Below are 19,197 nucleotides of genomic sequence, written 5' to 3'. Positions count from 1 at the left end.
TCTTTTTGTGTGTGAATGGTGTAGCATCTTCTAAAAACCATGTGACCTACTTCATATGTTCGAAGTGCAGATGTCACAGGTAGCATTCTGCCAGAAGCAGCTGGCTGTTGTTATATCTGTTACCCCCTGACACAAACAACCACACTCGTGTTCTTTAAAATCAGAGTCAGGCTTATTGTCATATCCACAAGTATATGTAGACATAGGTGCAATGAAAAACTTACAGCAGCATTGCAGCCACATAGCATCATATAAGGAGCATTCACAAGAAGTATATAAATGAAACTTAATACTTGCAAGATAGAACACAATGAAAACAAAGTCTATTTTAGTGTAAAATGGTCATGATGCTCTACTTGCTTTGAACTTATCACTGTGAGGCTAAGTCAAGCTCCAATGCCATGTTTAAGTTTGCTGATGACACCACTGTTGTTCGCCGAGTCGAAGGTGGTGATGAATCAGCAGGCAGGAGGGAGATTGAAAATCTAACTGAATGGTGTCACAACAACCTCTCACTCAATGTTAGCAAAAAGGAGTAAACCGGAGGTCCACGAGCCACTGCTGATCAGGGGATCAGAGGTGGAGAGGGTCAGCCACTTTGGGTTCCTCAGCGTTATCATTTCAGAGCATCTGTCCTGGGTCCAGATCGTTACAAACAAGGCACAGTGGCCCCTCTACATTCTTAAAAGTTTACGCAGACTCGGCAGGCCATCTGAAATTTTGACGAACTTCTATAGATGCATGGCAGAGAGTATGTTAACTGGTTGCATCTTACCCTGGAATGGGAACTCCAATGACCTTGAATGGAAAAACCAACAGAAATCAGTGGATACAGCCCAATCCAGCACAGGTAAAGCTCTCCCCACCATTGAGCATATTTACAAGGAGCTCTATCGCAGGAAAGCAACTTCCATCATCAACGACCACCAACATACAGGCCATGCTCTCTTCTCTCTACTGCCATCAGGAAGGCAGCATGGCAGTCTCACTACCAGGTTCAGGAACAGTTATTACCCCTCAACCATCAGGCTCTTGAACCAGAAGGTTCACTCAGCTCCGCACTGAACGGATTCTACAATCTATGGGCTCACTTTTAAGGACTCTGCATCTCATGTTCTCGATATTTTTTGCTTATTTATTTACTATTTTATTATTCTTATCTCCCTTTTTGTATTTACACACCTTGTTCTCTGTTGCACATTGGTTGCTTGTCTTTGTCATGTGTGTTTTTCATTGATTCTGTTGTGTTTATTTGTATTTACTGTGAATGCCCTCAAGAAAATGAATCTCAGGGTAGCATTTGGTGACATATATGTACTTCAGTATAAATTTACTTTGAATTTTTTTTGGTGCACGTTAAATGCAATTGCTTATCAGCAATTTGTCTTCACAGTTCAATGCAATCTAAATGTCTCTGTATGCAGTTTGCTATACCCTCTTAAATGTTTCTGCTACTACTGAATTTGAATAACAGAGAGTTTGAACAGAGAGTTTGATTTTGATTTCAAGGTCATTAATGTAAATTAGAATAACAGAGATCAATGTACTGATCTTGCAGAACTATATTCAATATCTCTCTTTGAGTATGGTATACACTTCCTATGGGTGCCGTGATATTTGTTTAAATTCTTCTTTCTAATGTACTGTATATAAACTTGCCTAAAATATTGTGAGTAACTGCAAAATTAGCTGGACTAAAGACAGTTTAACTGGGATGTTTCTGTTCCTACACAGTATGAAGCAAGTACAAAGCAAACATATCTGTTCTTCAATAGTGAATGATGGATTTGACCTTCTTTTCAATTTCCATGTGCCTAGATCATGTAGCACAAATAACTTGGCTCTTACAGATTCCTGTGAAGTTTTACATTGCCTGCAGATCATATTACAAAATTTAATGGATGGGATTGCAATTTAAGCCCTTACCATGTGTATGGTGGGGAACAATTGTACTGTGCAACAAATCAAACAGAAACCAATTAAAGCACTGCATGCCATATAAATCAACATTTAGGCAGACTGCTTGTCCACCTTGTCCCACTTCACTTAGCTATGCTTAACAGAAAGATTTTAGATCCACAGATGAATTGATTTTTAAAATGAAATACAAAAGAAAAATATCATTGAAAATTGTTGTGCTAAAATAGTATTTAGCGATAGACTTCCAGTCAGAGCCAGTTACATGCAAATTTGTTTTTTTTGTAAATAAACAAAGTATAGATATACAGAAATAATTAGAAAATGAAAATAGACAAAAATATATCCTTCTTTAGAAAGAAGTTTGTTATTTTTACTTCAGAATTTTAGCATTTGCAATTTTTATTTTTACCTCTCCGATCTTTCTCTGGTTGAATATTTAATTCACCTCAGCCTGAAGGCTTGATTGTTCTATGGAATGTTGCCAATTCGGTGTAAAATTCTAAATGCATTTAAAATACAGCAAAAAACTTCAGGCTGATTATAGGTTTATGGTAACTGTCAAATTTTCTGGTAGATGCTTTAATTTAACTTTACATTTTAAAAAAAATTAAGTGTCTAATCTTGAAGTTGATTTATGATTAAGTGGCAATTTAAATTAAGAGCACCAGGTAGTTACTCATTTCATCAAAATGGAGGATTAGATTGAGCTTTTGTGAATATGTCAATCTGAATGTAACAGTTTAACATCCGCTAACCCCTTGTGGTTTTGTAATTATCATCAGTTTTATTTTTATCTTGAAAATTAAATGTGTTTATTTTATTCAATGTATTAAAAACCGTGGCTTTGATTTTATGCGGTGACACATGCAGGTTGAGCTGTTATAGTTCAAGATGATGGTATTTTATTCATTTATTGTAAAATATATTGTCTGTACTGATTTTTGGATAAAGATGGAAACATACATAAATAGATATTTTTCCATTTTTAATGATAGTGGGAATGGTGTGGAAACCACAATTCAAACTCCACCCACACACCCAGAATCTTTTACCTAGCCAGGTGATCAAGTCACTTTTAACTAATCTCCCTGTGAGTTTCCCCTTTCAATCTGGTCTGATGTTCCAGAGCCGTTGTCAAAGATGCTGAAGAAAACGGCCACATTCTGCCCAATGGCATTTTTGAGGGGTGATTGATAAGTTTGTGGCGCAAGGTAAAAGGAGTCAATTTTAGAAAACCTAGCTCATTTATTTTTCAACATAGTCCGCTCCGACATTTACACACTTAGTCCAGCAGTGGTGGAGCTTTCGGATCTTGGACCTCCAGAAAGTGTTCACAGCAGGGTGATTGATAAGTTCGTGGCTTAAAGTAGAAGGAGATGAGTTATACAGCTCTCATTACATGCACATGCAGGTCAACTCTGAGTGATTATGCAGAAAATTTGAAGTTAGTAACTCATCTCCTTCTACCTTAGGCTACGAACTTATCAATCACCCCCGATGAGTTATTAACTTCAAACGTTCTGCATAATCACTTAAAGAGATGAACTGCATGTGCATGTAACGAGAGCTGTATAACTCATTTCCTTCTACCTTAGACCACAAACTTATCAATCACCCCTGCTGTGGACACTTTCTGGAGGTCCAAGATCTGTATACTCCATGACCGCTGGACTAAGTGTGTAAATGTAGGAGGGGACTATGTTGAAAAATAAATGTGCTATGTTTTCTAAAATTGACTCCTTCTACCTTAGGCCACAAACTTATCAATCACCCCTTGTATTATGGCAGATGGCAAATTGATTCCGATATGATGACGTGTAAATGTGATGTCCACACCTTGCCAAATGCCCTATTCACCAAACTGTAGAAGGTTTACAATATAGAAAGGATCCACTCAGACAATATGCCTTCAGATTGAAAACCCTAACCTGATTTTCCACCTTTCGATTTGTAAACCTGCAGATAGTGTCTCTTTTGAAATGTGCTGAGGGTTTCAGCCTTCACATCCATTCGGATATTAAGTTCCAGATATTTACAACCTCTCTGGCTGAAACCATTTATCCTTAATTCTCCTCTAATCTTTCAACCAATTACATAGTGAATTCTGTTATCGAGCAAGTGCTGGACCTGTCAAGGGTCAGTTAATTAATACACCAATTAATTAAAAACCATCCTGACTCCCAGTCTAGCTGCTTAGTTTGAAACTGTGTTTATTAAAGCATCCTGGATTGTGAAATGAAGCATAACCAAGATTCACTATAATTTTAAGTGTGGCTTTTGACTTGTTGGTTCAAGGAAATAGACCCTTCCTATTTATTAATCTAGGCCCATTATAGATTTACACTCAAGTTATTCTTCCATAAGCTTCTTCTATTCCAAGGAAAATAACCTTAATTTATCCAGTTTTTCCTGATAACTAAAATTTTCCAGTCCTGGCAACGTCACTATAAACCTCCTCAACTTACTCTCCAGCATAATTACACCTTTCATGTAATCAGGTGTCCAAAACTGTACTCACTATCCAAGTTGTAACCTAACAAGAGTTGTATACAATGTTGTGATTATCTCCTGACGAAGGGTCTCGGCCTGAAACGTCGACAGCGCTTCTCCCTATAGATGCTGCCTGGCCTGCTGCGTTCCACCAACATTTTGTGTGTGGTTTGAATTTCCAGCATCTGCAGTTTTCCTCATGCTTGCTCATGATTATCTCCTTGTTTTTATATTCTGTGCCTTGACAAACAGGAGGTAACATCCCTATGCTATTTTAACATGTGCTTTGTGGAGTTGACATTGCTGTTCCCAGACATTGCTGTTCTCTCTCTGCCTTACATAGCAGAATATGCCATCAGCCATTGGAATGACATCAGTGCTGTTTAAGGGTTTTATCAATCCCTTGTCAGTTATGTTGAAGATGTATTGCTGGAGGCTTCAAATGTGATTCTAGTTTAGTGCCAGAAATTCCTTAATCCTTCTGAGGACTGCATTTAAGCTGTGTTGCTGGGTGCTGAAGGACATTTTATGGTTCTGCTTCAAATGAGTTGCTCCCAGATGTAGATGCAATGATGGGCATTCTGTCCAGTCTCTGTGGAGGAAACAGCTGGGAATCCTGAACGAGCAACAGCAACCTTTGATAGCTGTTGGACTGGTAAGTTCAGGTTCAACCTGAGAATGCTAAAGACACTAATGAAGTGGGAGGGTCAAGACCACAAATATTTCATCTTGAGGACTTGTTTGTGTTTCCTTGTCTGCTGCCCTTTCTTGCAGAAGGGAGGGAAATATGAAAATGATTTGCATGGAATCTGTTGGAATGCTGCAGATTTCATGGCTGTGTATCTGTCAACATGTGCAAGGATTCTGATTCCGAAGATCTGAGGTGTTAGTGTGAGGCTTGTAGAACTGCTCATGTACTATAGAGAAGAGAGAAAAGGCTCACTGGCCATCAAGTCCACGTGAGCCATTGAGCATCCATTTACATGAATCACATTTTATTCTCCCCATATTTTCAGCACATTCAGCGGCCTCTTTATTAGATACACCTGCTCATTAATGCAAATATCTAGTTTTGTGCCAGAAATTCTTTAATCCTTCTGAGGACTGCATTTAAGCTGCGTTGCTGGGTGCTGAATCGTTGCAGGGATCATTCCCTCTGCGACTGCCTGGTCCACACATCCCTCCCCACAGATCTCCCACCGGGTACTTATCCCTGCAAGTGTAAGTGCTACACCTGTCCCGACACCTCATCTCTTACCACCATTCAGGGCCCCAAACAGTCCTTCTAGGTGAGGCAACACCTCACTTGTGAGTCTGTTGGGGTCATCTATTGCATCCGGTGCTCCCGGTGCGGCCTCCTCTACATCGGTGAGACCCGACGCAGATTGGGGGACCGCTTCGTCAAGCACCTACACTCCGTCCGCCACAACAGACAGGATCTCCCAGTTGCCACTCACTTCAACTCTCCTTCACATTCCCATTCGGATATGTCCATACATGGCCTCTTCTACAGCCATGATGAGGCCAAACTTCGGTTGGAGGAACAACATCTCATATACCGTCTGGGTAGTCTCCAGCCCCTTGGTATGAACATCAAATTCTCCAACTTCCAGTAATTCCCTCCTTCTCCCTTCCCCTATCCCACCTTCACTCTGTCTCCTCTTCTAGCTGCCTATCACCTCTCATGACTCTGCCTTCTTCTACTACCCATAGTGCTTTCCCCTTAGATTCCTTCTTCACCTCTCCTGCCTATCCCCTCCCTGCTTCCCCTCCCCCACCCCTTGATCTTTCCTCTGATTGGTTTTCCAACCTCCCCTCATTTTCTTTATAGGGCCCCTGCCCCCTCCTTCTTTAGTCCTGACGAAGGGTCTCGACCCGAAACGTTGACTGCTTCTTTCAATGGATGCTGCCCGACCTGCTGAGTTCATCCAGCTTTTTTGTACGTTCTAATTAGCCAGTCACGTGGCAGCAACTCAATGCACAAAAACATGCAGGCATTGTCAAGAGGTTCAGTTGCTGTTCACTCCAAACATCAAAATGGGGATGATTGCAACCCTAAGCCTAATGAATGGAATGATTGTTGGTGCCAGAAGGGGTGGTTAGAGTATCTCAGAACCTGCTGATCTGGAATTTTCACGCACAACTGTCTCCAAAGTTACAGAGAATGGTGAGAGAAAGAAAAATGACTCTGTAGGCAGCGGTTCTGTGGATGAAAACACCCTGTAAATGAGAAAGGAGGGAGAGGAATGGCCAGACTGGTTCATGGTGACAGTAACTCAAATAACTTCTGCAGAAGAGCACCTCTGAACACACAACACATCGAAACTTGAAGAGGATGGGCTACAGCAGCAAAAGACCACATACTCTCAGTGGTCATTATATTAGGTACAGGTGGTACCTAATATCAAGTGTCTCAGTGTCAAGAGACCACTGAGTGGATATTTTTTATTGTAATTAATAGTTTTTATGTGTTGCACTGAATTGCTGCCAGAAAACAACAATTTTCATGACACACGTCACTCTTATTAAACTTGACTCAGATTCGAATGTCCTGTTATTCAATTGGTACATTTAATGTCAGATGAATGTATACAATATACATCCTGAAATTCTTTTTCTTCACAGACATCCACGAAAACAGAGGAGTTCCCCAAAGAATGATTGACAGTTAAATGTTAGAACCCCAAAGCCCCCCCAGCTCCCCCTCCCACACACAAGCAGCAGCAAGGCAAAGACCCCCCCCACCCCCACCAGCAAAAACCTACGGCACCTCCCCCACTAGGCACTCAAGTGTGCAGCAAAGCATCAATAAAGACGCAGACTTGTAGCACCCCAAAGACTACTTGTTCACCCAGAAATTCAACATACCACAGGCTCTGTTTCTCCCTAAAGGAAAAAGGGGTGTCCCCGTTTCACAGAGAGAGGAGAGGCATAACAAAATAACTCACTGATTTATGGTGTTAAGAGTGTGTTGCATCACATCGTCCAAGCTTTGTGCAGCAGCTAGCAACCAGCTCACTGCTTTCGATCTTCCCTCTCCCGTGACACACCAGTTATTTGTGTTATTTTGCAGTTCGCGAAATCCGGGAACCCTGGAGGTCTGCTAGTCTTGCAGGCCGTGTCCTTGGCATATCAAATAGCGGTCAGTCGCGAGACCCCGAGAGTCTGTCCCATTTCTGCAAAGAGCTGGTCAGCGTGTAACTCCAAGTCATGGTCTTCAAAAGAACCCTGAAAGAGAAAAATAGAGATACTAAAGATGGAAATAGAGCTGTTTCCGAAGATGCAAACAAAGGAATTGGCGTTAGGTGCCATCGTTCTCCTAAGCTCAACTGCACACTCTTGGGAAATTATGCTGGATTATTAACCTACTGACCTGCATGTCTCATGGGAGGAAACTGGAATGCCTGGAGGAAATCCTCTATTGACTGGGAAGTGTGGAGACTCCACTCAGTGGTCAGGATTGAATTTGTATTGCTGGAGTTGTGACCCCTGCTAGACGTGTTATGTGACTGATGGAGAATGTTGGGTGTATTTACATCATAAGAGTAGAATCTGAGTTAGTCAGAAATAGTATTTGAAGATAGATTCACCAACTTTTCATCGCCCAGGATCCTCTTCAGTTTGCGTATAAGGAGAAGGTGGGAGTGGAGGATGCTATCACGTATTTGCTGCACAAATCACTCTCTCACCTAGATGGGGTCAGTTGTGCTGTGAGGATTACATTCCTTGACTTCTCTAGTGCCTTTAACACCATCCAGCCCAAGATCTTAAGGCACAAACTAACGGAGATGGGAGTAGACTCTCACATGGTGGATTGGATAGTGGACTACTTGACAGATAGACCTCAGTATGTGCGGTTGGGAGACTGTAGGTCTGACACGGTGGTCAGCAGCACAGGAGCGCTGCAGGGAACCGTACTCTCTCCAGTCCTGTTCACCCTGTACACATCAGACTTCCAATATAACTCGGAGTCCTGCCATGTGCAGAAGTTCGCTGATGACACGGCCATAGTGGGGTGTGTCAGGAATGGACAGGAGGAGGAGTATAGGAAACTGATACAGGACTTTGTGATATGGTGCAACTCAAACTACCTGCGTCTCAATATCACCAAGACCAAGGAGATGGTGGTGGACTTTAGGAGATCTAGGCCTCATATGGAGCCAGTGATCATTAATGGAGAATGTGTGGAGCAGGTTAAGACCTACAAGTATCTGGGAGTACAGTTAGACGAGAAGCTAGACTGGACTGCCAACACAGATGCCTTGTGCAGGAAGGCACAGAGTCGACTGTACTTCCTTAGTAGGTTGGCGTCATTCAATGTCTGTAGTGAGATGCTGAAGATGTTCTATAGGTCAGTTGTGGAGAGCGCCCTCTTCTTTGTGGTGGCGTGTTGGGGAGGAAGCATTAAGAAGAGGGACGCCTCACGTCTTAATAAGCTGGTAAGGAAGGCGGGCTCTGTCGTGGGCAAAGTACTGGAGAGTTTAACATCGGTAGCTGAGCGAAGGGCGCTGAGTAGGCTACGGTCAATTATGGATAACTCTGAACATCCTCTACATAGCACCATCCAGAGACAGAGAAGCAGTTTCAGTGACAGGTTACTATCGATGCAATGCTCCTCAGACAGGATGAAGAGGTCAATACTCCCCAATGCCATTAGGCTTTACAATTCTACCGCCAGGACTTAAGAACTTTTTAAAAGCTATTATTAATGCTTTTTGAGATAGTGATTTAGATGCATATAATATTTTTTTACTGAGTTAAGTATTGTATGTAATTAGTTATGCTACAACAAGTGTATGGGACATTGGAAAAAAGTTGAATTTCCCCATGGGGATGAATAAAGTATCTATCTATCTATCTACCTGCATGAGGCCGCATGGTAGCAAAGCAGATAGCGCATTGTTTTACAGTGCCAGGCAGCAATCAATGATTGGTTCCCGCTGCTGTCTGTAAGTTTATATGTTCTCCCCATGACCGTGTTGGTTTCCACCATGTGCTTTGGCTTCCTCCCACATTCCAAAGATGTACGGGTTAGGGATTTGTGTGTGTGTAATGTTGCCTGGCAACACTTGCATTCGGCCCCCAGTACAATTCATGCTGATTTGATTTGACATACACGGCTCATTTCACTGCATGTTTTGATGTACACGTGACAAATTTAGCCAATCTTTTATCTTAAAATTTACTGAATGGAAGTCTGAGCTTTTGAGTTCCAGAACTGAGTGATATAAATGTCTCCTTCTACTGGTTTCCAAACAGATACTTGGAGATCCACCCTCTCCACCCTCCTCCAAATAATTTTCCCTCTAAATTTCCTGAACCAAGGATGCAGTGGAACTTCAAGCCATTCTTCCCTATCTGTATCATTCTAGGTCTATTTTATGTGTCCGCTTCAGCTGAGCGTCTCTCCTTTAGGAGGTGCCAGATTATTGGCTATCTAATTGCTGGTGTATTAACAAAATTGGGCCCCTGAGGCCATCACTTCCAAGTCATTATAATAGGCAAACAGTACAAATATGGTGTGTCACTTGAATCTTATTAATTAGTTGGGGATTAACCAAGTATGACTTTCCTTGTGTCCACTTCCAGAAACTAATCAGTTTAGCCCCCAGAGCATTTGCTGTTTTTGTTTTGGCCACTAACATCATTTAACTCAGGGATGGCCAACCTATGGCGCATGCGCCAGAAGTGGCACATTGGATGATTAGAAGTGGCGCATTGCACCCCAGTGATCATAGTAAAAAAGTAAGCCTACTCATGCAAAAAGTATTAACCAAAGACCGATTTGTAGAAAAAAAAATCTATAACAGGAATTCAAGTAGCTTAGAGCTAGAAATGGATTTCACTGAGAATAAATCTAAAACTTTGCAATTATTTTTAGCGATTTTATTATTTTGTGCACATCTTATGGCGAATGTTATCTTCTTTCATATTAATCTGTTTTCAATTTTTTAAAAATGTTCAATGAGTCAAACTAGGAAAGAAGGACTTTTGTTCTGCAGTTGTTCCATAACCGTTCAATACACGTTTGATACTTGTTTGATCCTGAGGCACCAGGCGTCTGCACCAGCGGTGCGTCGCAGGTTTTTGCCAGTCCGTTTACAATTGACACTCGTGTGCTACGGAGTTGTGCTTTGTTCGTCCTTTGTGAACATTTGCAGTTTTGTACTTTTTCGAAAATTAAGCCTCGTTTTTACATTCAGTTACCCATCACAGTGCAAAAGAAAAGCAGTAAGTGTTAGTAAGCATGAACTCAATGAACAGTGGGAAAATGAGTTCTTATTTATAGCAGGTCCGTCAGGAAAACCGTTGTGCATTGTTTGTGAAAACACTTTCTCACATAATAGAAGACATGATCTTAATAGACACTATAAAACACAACATCAGACTGAAATAGAAGAAAAACTGAAGCTAGTGCTTGGGTCAGAGTTACGGAAAGAATATGTGATTAAAAAAAAAGGAAGAAATCAAAAGAAGACGAAATATATTTGTTAAAAGTCTCATTAAGGTAAGTAATGTTTATCTTGTTTTTATATTAAATCAATATCTCATGTAAAAATGCTAAATATGTCTATATTAACATATTTTTACAAGAATCGAATGGGGGTACAAGAGTTGTATGGCACACCCGAACTCTTACGTGAAAAAATTGACGCATGGAATGTAAAGGGTTGGCCACCCCTAATTTAACTGTTCCTGCTTGTGTTAGATTGTCACTTATGACAAGGTGAACTTGATAAAGGTTGGATAAACATCTCAGCACTAAAGAAATATGTTAAACTTGTTCAAGACCGTTTGTCAGAACAGGAAAGGAATGGTGAAGAAGCTGGAATAAGAAGGTGGGGGAGGGGAAGAGTACAAGCTGACAGGTGATAGGTAGAGAAGGAGAAGGGCTGAGGAAGAGGGAATCTGATAGGAGAGGAGACTGCACTGTGCGATTTATCTGTTGCATCATCAGAGATGCTAAACAAAAGCAGAAAAATGCCAGAAATGCTCAGAAAGAGAAGTAGAGACAACAATTTGGGTCTAGGACCCTTCAGCCGAACTGGAAAAGAAAGAAAGCAAGTTGGTTTTCAGTAATGGGAAAGACCATTTGATATGGGAGCAGAATGAGGTCATTCAGCCCATTGAGTCTGCTCTGCCATTTCATCAGGACTGATCCTGGATCTCATTCAACCCCATTTACCTGCCCTCTTCACCATATCACTTGATGCCCCGATCAACTAGGAATCTATCAACTTCCGCTTTAAATAGACACACGGAAAAACGGCCTCAACTCTCATCTGTGGCAGAGCATTCCACAGATTCACCACTCTTTGGCTAAAAAATTTCCTCTTGTTCTAAAAGGTCGCCCCTCAATTTGGTGGCAGTGCCCTCACGTTTCTGGATATTCTCATCAGAGGAAACATCTTCTCCACATCCACCTTATCTTGTCCTGTCAACATTCAGTAGGTTTCAATGAAATCCCCCCCATATTCTTCTACATTCCAGTGAGTATGGGCCCAAAGCTGCCAAACGCTTCTCATATGTTAACCACTTCATTCCTTGGATCGTCCTCATGAATCTCCTCTGGACTCTCTCCAATGACAATACATCCTTTCTGAGATAAGGGGCCTAGAACTGTTAACAATACTCCAAGTGTGGCCTGACTAGTGTCTTATAAAACTTAAGCATTATCTCCTTGTTTTGTGGGGAATGATGCGTAGAATCGGTGACATCACTGGTAGGGTTAGTGAAGGAACATGGACATTGATATGATCAATCAGGCAGCAAGCTAGGACCAGCACAACCCCCTCCAGTGTAAATTTGCAAACAGTTTGTGCTTCCCTGCAAAGTCATCTATTTTCTTACTAACACAGCCATTTATTTTACTCTGGAAGTGGAAATTCCATCTTTTTCTGTTTATGTTATAGTCACCTGTGAGGTATGATGGAAAGCATTTATTATGTTCCCAAAGGCAACTAAATGAAATTCGAAAAATATCAAATCCAATCAAGTTTAGTTATCATTCAAACTACACATAAATACAGAAGAATGAGACAGTGTTCCTCTGGGACTAAGGTGCAAAACATTTAAAATAGCAAGCAAACATTCACAAATAGCAAGTAACTTAATTCAAAATATCGAGCAAAGAAGCGTACTGTATTCACTTGAAAAGAGAAACCTATATAGTCGAAGCCCAGAGTGACAAAGACCAGCAATTGATGGTACAGTCTCCTAGCAGTGTACAGACATATGCTAAACAGGCTGTCATTCCACTGCTCGAACACAGGAAGGCAGCTCCAACGGGCAAGGCCAGGCCCCAGTCAAGCTCATCTTTTTAATCCCCTAACTGTTGTTAGAATCATTACTTCAGCTGTATAGGCTGTATCTAAACCAAGTGCCTTCCTATCTATATGGCATAGATAGTTGACTAATAAACTTTAACATCCATGTTTCATGAGGGAAATTATATACACAACTACCTTTATTTTTAAAGCAAGTTCTTGAGTAAAAGTTATAAAGAGGCTGTTACAAACATAACTTTCTACTCTGTTAATACTTTCTTCTGTACATGATGTTGGGTTCTTCAGCAAAGTGATGCAGCTCGTAAAGCTGCTGCTTACAGTTCCTATGAACCACATTCAGCTGTGAGCTCCAGGGATATCTTTGTGGAGTTTTCATGTTTTCCGTGTAGGAGCCATATATCCGTTTTTTTTATCTGGATTGAATTTTGTGTTGCATGCTTATTATGGTAGTTAGTCACATGGGTGAGGCATCACAGCATACTTTAGACTTGGGATGTATAGCAAGATATTAACTTCAGCCATCAATCTTCAGATCTGAATATGGACTGTAGATTAAATTTTAAATGTAGCTCTGAATAATGAGTTCCTAAGAACCGTGAAGACCAGACAATGCTGATTTAGCATTCATTTGGGTGACTGTACTATGGGTGTGAATAAGGAGGTGTGAAAGCCATTAAAAGGAAATTAAAAGGAAACATTGTTAATATAGAAATGATCTCTAGCATATAAAATGCCATATAATATTGGGCTGAGCAGGTCTCTTCTTCTGAAAGGGTCTCAACATTATGCCTGCTGTGTCTCATTTTGCCAAATAAAATAATACTTCATCTTTTTTCAAAGTGTGTCTATGTCATATACCACCTCAAGATTCACTTTCTTACAGGTATTCACAAGGGAAAAAAGAACACAACAGTATTTATGAAAAACTATATATAAACAAACTGACAAACAACAATGTGCCAAAGAAGACAAAATATGCAAATAAAAAAAATAAAATAAACAAGAGTCCTCAAAAAGTGAGTCTGTAGATCATAGAATCATTTCAGAGTAGTGGCGATTGAAGTTATCCATGCTAGTTGTCGGGTAACAACTGTTCCTGGATCTGGTGGTGTGGAACTTAATGCTTCTGCACCTCCTGCCTTATGGCAGCTGCGAGAAGAGAGTGTGGTCAGGATGGAGGGAATCTCTATCAGCTACGTCTCTTCGGTGACTTTGTTCATGTTACAACATTCAGCCATGAGCTTCAGGGATGTGTTTGTGGAGTTTTCATGTTATCCTTGTTGTAGGAGCCCATTATCTACCTGCATTGTATATTGTGTTGTGCGTTTATTATGTTTATTATGGTAGTTAGACGTGGGTGGGGGTGTGGTTGAAGCAAAGAGATTTAATTATGTATTCATGTTTGGTCTTTAGTTCTCTTAGACTGGGTGATACCTTTTTCGTTGACTGTTTAACTTTGCTTAAACCTGCTTAATTACATTTAAACTAGCTTAGTTAGCTTAATTACTTTGAAGAATACTGAAGTATGTTTAATACGCTAAGACATTTTTTGTCTTATCACTAGTTTTAGTTTAATCACTTCAAGATTGTTTGATTTGCTAGTTGCTTAATAAAGGATTGAATATATTGTTCGACTTTGAAACCTTGTTTTTGGATTGAATGGAATGTGATCGTGCAGAATTAACAACCCCTCCCCACCCACCCCATGCTTAGTCTCTAAGCGTTGTTGGTCTGTTCAAGTAGTTGCTACAATTATGACCACTTGGGTTTCTCTTGGATGTACTAGTCTCTCCTCATTTTCCTATTTTTACCTAATCAGGCTTCTGGTTTCAATCTCTACTCTGAAATGATTCTCTGAGCTACAGGTTCACTTCCAAGGACTCTTTACAACTCATGTGGTTTACTTTCTTTTCTACATTGGTTGTTTGTCAGAGTTTGTGTGCTTCTGTGAAGGTTTTTGTAAATTTTATTAATGTTTTTAAATACCTGCAGGAAAATGAATCTGAAGGTAGTTGATGGTAACATCAACGTCAAAGTAAATGTTATGATCAAGGCACAAATAGGCCACCACATACAACCCTGAGATTCATTTTCCTGTGGGCACATCAGCAAATCTATAGAATAGTAACTATAACAGGATCGTTGAAAGGTCAACCAGAGTGCAGAAAATAACAAACTGTGCAGATGCAAATATAAATAGCACTAAATAACGAGAACATGAGATAATGAGATAAAGAGATAAAGAGTCCTTAAAGTGAGATCATTGGTTGTGGGAACATTTCAATGATGGGGCAAATGAGTGTAGTTATCCCTTTTATTCAAGAGCCTGATGGTTGAGGGGTAGTAACCATTCTTGAAACTGGTGGTGCAAATCCTAAGGCTCCCGTATCTTTTACTTGATGGCGGCAGCGAGAAGAGAGCATGGCCTGGGTGTGGTGTTCTCTGATAATGGACACTGCTTTCCCACAAAAGAGTTTCATGTAGATGTGCTCAATGGCTGGGAGGGCTTTTCCCGTGATATACTGGGCCGAATCCACAACCTTTTGTAGGACTTCCTGCTCAAAGGCTGTGATGCAGCCTTCTAGAGATTGTCTATCCTTTGAGAATGCTTTAAATTGACCTGTCCCTTACTTTATAGCTACATCCCTGTGTTTGTGTCTCTCCCACTAATAAAATCATCTCAACATGGACCTTAAGGATCTTATATGTTCTCCACGTATACATACTCGTACTTTATTTAATTTTCTTTTAACTTTGATACTCTAAAGACATGTGGGTCTGTAGGTCAAGTGGCCACCTGTTGTATAGATGACTAAAGGAATCTGGAAGGAGTTGATGGTGATGAATGTGGTGAGAATAAAAATAGGGTTAGTTTAAATTGTTAGTCGATGGTTGAAATGGACTTGACGGGGTGAAAAGCCTGTTTCAGTGATTTGAATGAATAATTTGCCTGGGTTTTTCACTTCTAGAAAGTATCACTTAATTGCAGGTTGGTTTTCATTTCATCACATTGATTCTATAAAAGTAAGTCAGGTGCAGACGTTAATTGGTCCAGAACCAACATTTCTAAAGCTACACTATGCAGTCCTTGGGTCTGATAATGCCTTTAGTATCTTCATTCTAAGGATTTGCTTCTAATTTTTCTTTTCCCCTAACAAAAAACCCAGCAGGGAGGCAATTGCTTGTAGAAGTAAACCTTTTATTTTTAGTCATGGCTGAGTGAGATTTCACACGTCTGTACTCCAGCTTCAGAATTCAGTCTATGACCTTATCACAGAGAGGTGAAAGGAGTAATTTGTAATATGATTCTCTCAAATGACATGTGAAAGCACCAAGGCAATGAGAATGAACAATGAAGAGATAAAGCTGTAACATGTTTTTAAGTAATCTTTCAAATCCTTCAGCAGTTCAGTTCAGTTCCCATGAATGGATCTTGAACCATACAGTCAGAGAGACGCGTTGAGTCGTTCTCTCCGACACAAACCCAAGAATTACCCCAACTGCGGATCTGATTTAACTTTTCGATCGGTGAAGCTAGTCATTTCCAGGCAATGACAGGCAGAAGAAAACAGGGCTCATGGCTTAATTTTTGTCCATGTAAAGCATTAAAATTATCTGGCCTCAGATAATTAGATTTATTTAAGGTAGAGACTTCTAGAGGTTGTCTGTCCTTGGAGAATGTTTTAAATGGACCTCGATTTTAAATGACCTGCCCCTTTATAGCTACATCCCCTTGTTTGTGTCTCTCCCACTAGTAAAATCTTCTCAACATTGACCTTAAGGATCTTATATGTTCAGTAAGGTCACCTCTTATTTTTCTAATATATGTGCACTTATATTCAAGATTCAAGTGTAAAGGAGAATGGAATAATTGTTACTTCACATCCGATGCAGCAGAAAACGAAAACCAAAAACAACCAAAACCATAACGTCAGCCATCTTTGGATTTAGACCAATATAAGATCTGCCAATCTACAAGAGCCAATGTGCAATGAAAGCCCGTCATTTAAAGTAGCTGTCTCTTTCTGGAATTTATTTAATTTTAATGTTTTAAACTTAGACGTAACAGCACAACAACAGGCTCCTCTGGCCCAATGAGCCGATACTGCCTAATTACTCCCAAGTGACGAATGAACCTACTAAGTGGTACGTCTTTGGACTGTGGGAGGAAACTGAAATGCCCAGAGGAAACCCACATGATCCTGCGAAGAACGTACAAATGCCTTAAAGACACTGGCAGAATTGAACCCATGTCACTGGCACTGCAACAGCATTGCGTTAACCCCTATGTTACTGTGCCACCCCATTCATCAATTAGAATTTCAATCCGTGTCCAAAATGCTACACAAAGTCCAGCCAGACTAACCCTGCTGAATTTTTAATTGACAATTTATAATGTGATATGCAAAAGATTAAGAATGGTGTATTATTTGATTAATGGTTTAGTTTCCATTAATATGCGTATGTGGGTAGTGTAAGTACTTTCTCATTTTGCTGCCTTAAAATAAAGCGACTCCAGCTCCGGTAAATGAAGACTTGCATATTTGAGTCTGTCTGTAACATTAATCAAGAGTTTATTGATTTCCTCATATGATCCTTTCCATTTAACGGTCCTGCAATTACACGGCTACCATTTCAGATTGCAAGCCTGTTTTCAATTAAATTGAGTTGATCTACAGGACCAATAGAAACTGCTAAATCTTTACTGCCTCCATTCCTGAGCATTGATTTGCAGTGTGCAAATAATCCATGCAGACTCCAGTTTACCACTGGAGCTTATGAGGAGAGACTAAGCACATGAAGGATCAAACTCTTCCACCAACCAACACCCTGTATGCAACTTCCAACAACCAAGATTCAATGCAAACTCAAGATGGTGGAAAATGTGAATCACTTTCCACACCTTTGAAGTCACATTGGTGACAAAATTCCCCATTGCCTTCAGCTGACTAAATAAAGTGTTCATAGACCAAGACATCAAACTCATGGGCTGCTCTGCAGTACAAACTCTTGCTTTCCAATGTGCTTTGCAGTCAGTCAATTTGCATGGGCAGTCCCTGGGCTATGAACATCCAACTTATGAACACTTGTATCTTCAAATCAGCTGACTTACAAATTTTTGACTTGACAAAAATTTTCCAATGAATTTTTAAGCAAATTTTCAAACACATGTTCAAACTTGTGTATAATTGAGGGTTCACACACAATATGTTGGAGGAACTCAGCAGGCCAGGCAGCATCTATGAAAAAAAGTACATTCGATGTTTCGGGCCGAGACCTCGACTGTACTTTTTTTCCATGGATGCTGCCTGGCCGGCTGAGTTCCTCCAGCATTTTGAGGATGTTGCTTGGATTTCCAGCATCTGCAGATTTTCTCCTGTTTATATTTGAAGTTTATCTTGTTTATATTTGATTAACCCTAACTTTATAGCAGGATTTCACAGGTGAACGTGAGGCGAATTAAGTGATTTGGAGCGGGCCAGTGTATTTGGAGCCTGTATGCTGCTGAGGCAGAGGCAGTATTTTCGGCGAGAATTAGTGATGTGAGCTGCTGTGCTGGCTGTTTGCAGGTCTGTGTGGGGGTGAATTTACTAGCTGCTGTGGGGCTGCTGGCAACTTCTGCTGAGTAGGAATGGGCATTTTGCCCCCAGCTCCCCAAACCCATCCCACACTGCAAGAATTGGAGGCTGAATCAAACTGAGCAGAGCTGGGAGCACTAACACATCCACTAAGTCAGACCGACTGTCAGCCACTCTTCCCACACCTACTTCGTCTCCTGTTATAGCTGTTACTGTGACCCGCTCCTACTCACAGTTTTTGTTTTTTCCCAACGTATGAAAAAATTGGGTTACAAAGAGTTCTTGGGAATGGAATTATGTTGTGACCTAGGGATTGCCTGTAAATGGCACCTCAAAACATTAAGATTGTCTCCACAGTTGGAAGGATAGAAAAAAACAATGTTAATGTCCTCTCCACCCCCTACATTAAGGCCTTGACCGTGATCCATTGGCCCCAGTTGATGGGTCATACCTTGTGCATGCATGAACCCCAGACTCCCAAATCAAGGATTCTCACCCAGGCTCCATCATGGTGAGCGGCGTCCAAGAACACAGAGATTTTAAAGATGTTCAAAATTGCAACGTGCTCACTGACTCATGGGAGTCTGATCCTTCACCACTGAACGTGGAGGAGCATCTGAAAAAGTACTGAACACCCTTAGTTTCCATGATGAAAACATGCAAAAGCAAATTTCAGACAGCATTGAAACAACCTTCCAACCTTCCCTCTCCAGCTCTTTCTGTGTTAGAATCCACAGATTCTGTACAGGGCGAAGTTACCTCAGAACCATAGAAATAAAGTGAAAGCAAGTTATCTTCCACCCTGAGGGACTGCCAAAGAGAGAAAATGCACACAGCTACGGATAGCAGTGCCACTTATTATAAATGTTCAAATTTTGGGAAGAGATGGAGAAAACCTTTCCATGTTTCATGGGACCTGT

The sequence above is a fragment of the Hemitrygon akajei genome, chromosome 30 (genome assembly GCF_048418815.1).
Source record: "Hemitrygon akajei chromosome 30, sHemAka1.3, whole genome shotgun sequence".
Classification (NCBI taxonomy): domain Eukaryota; kingdom Metazoa; phylum Chordata; class Chondrichthyes; order Myliobatiformes; family Dasyatidae; genus Hemitrygon; species Hemitrygon akajei.
Note: the sequence above shows the minus strand (reverse complement) of the source record.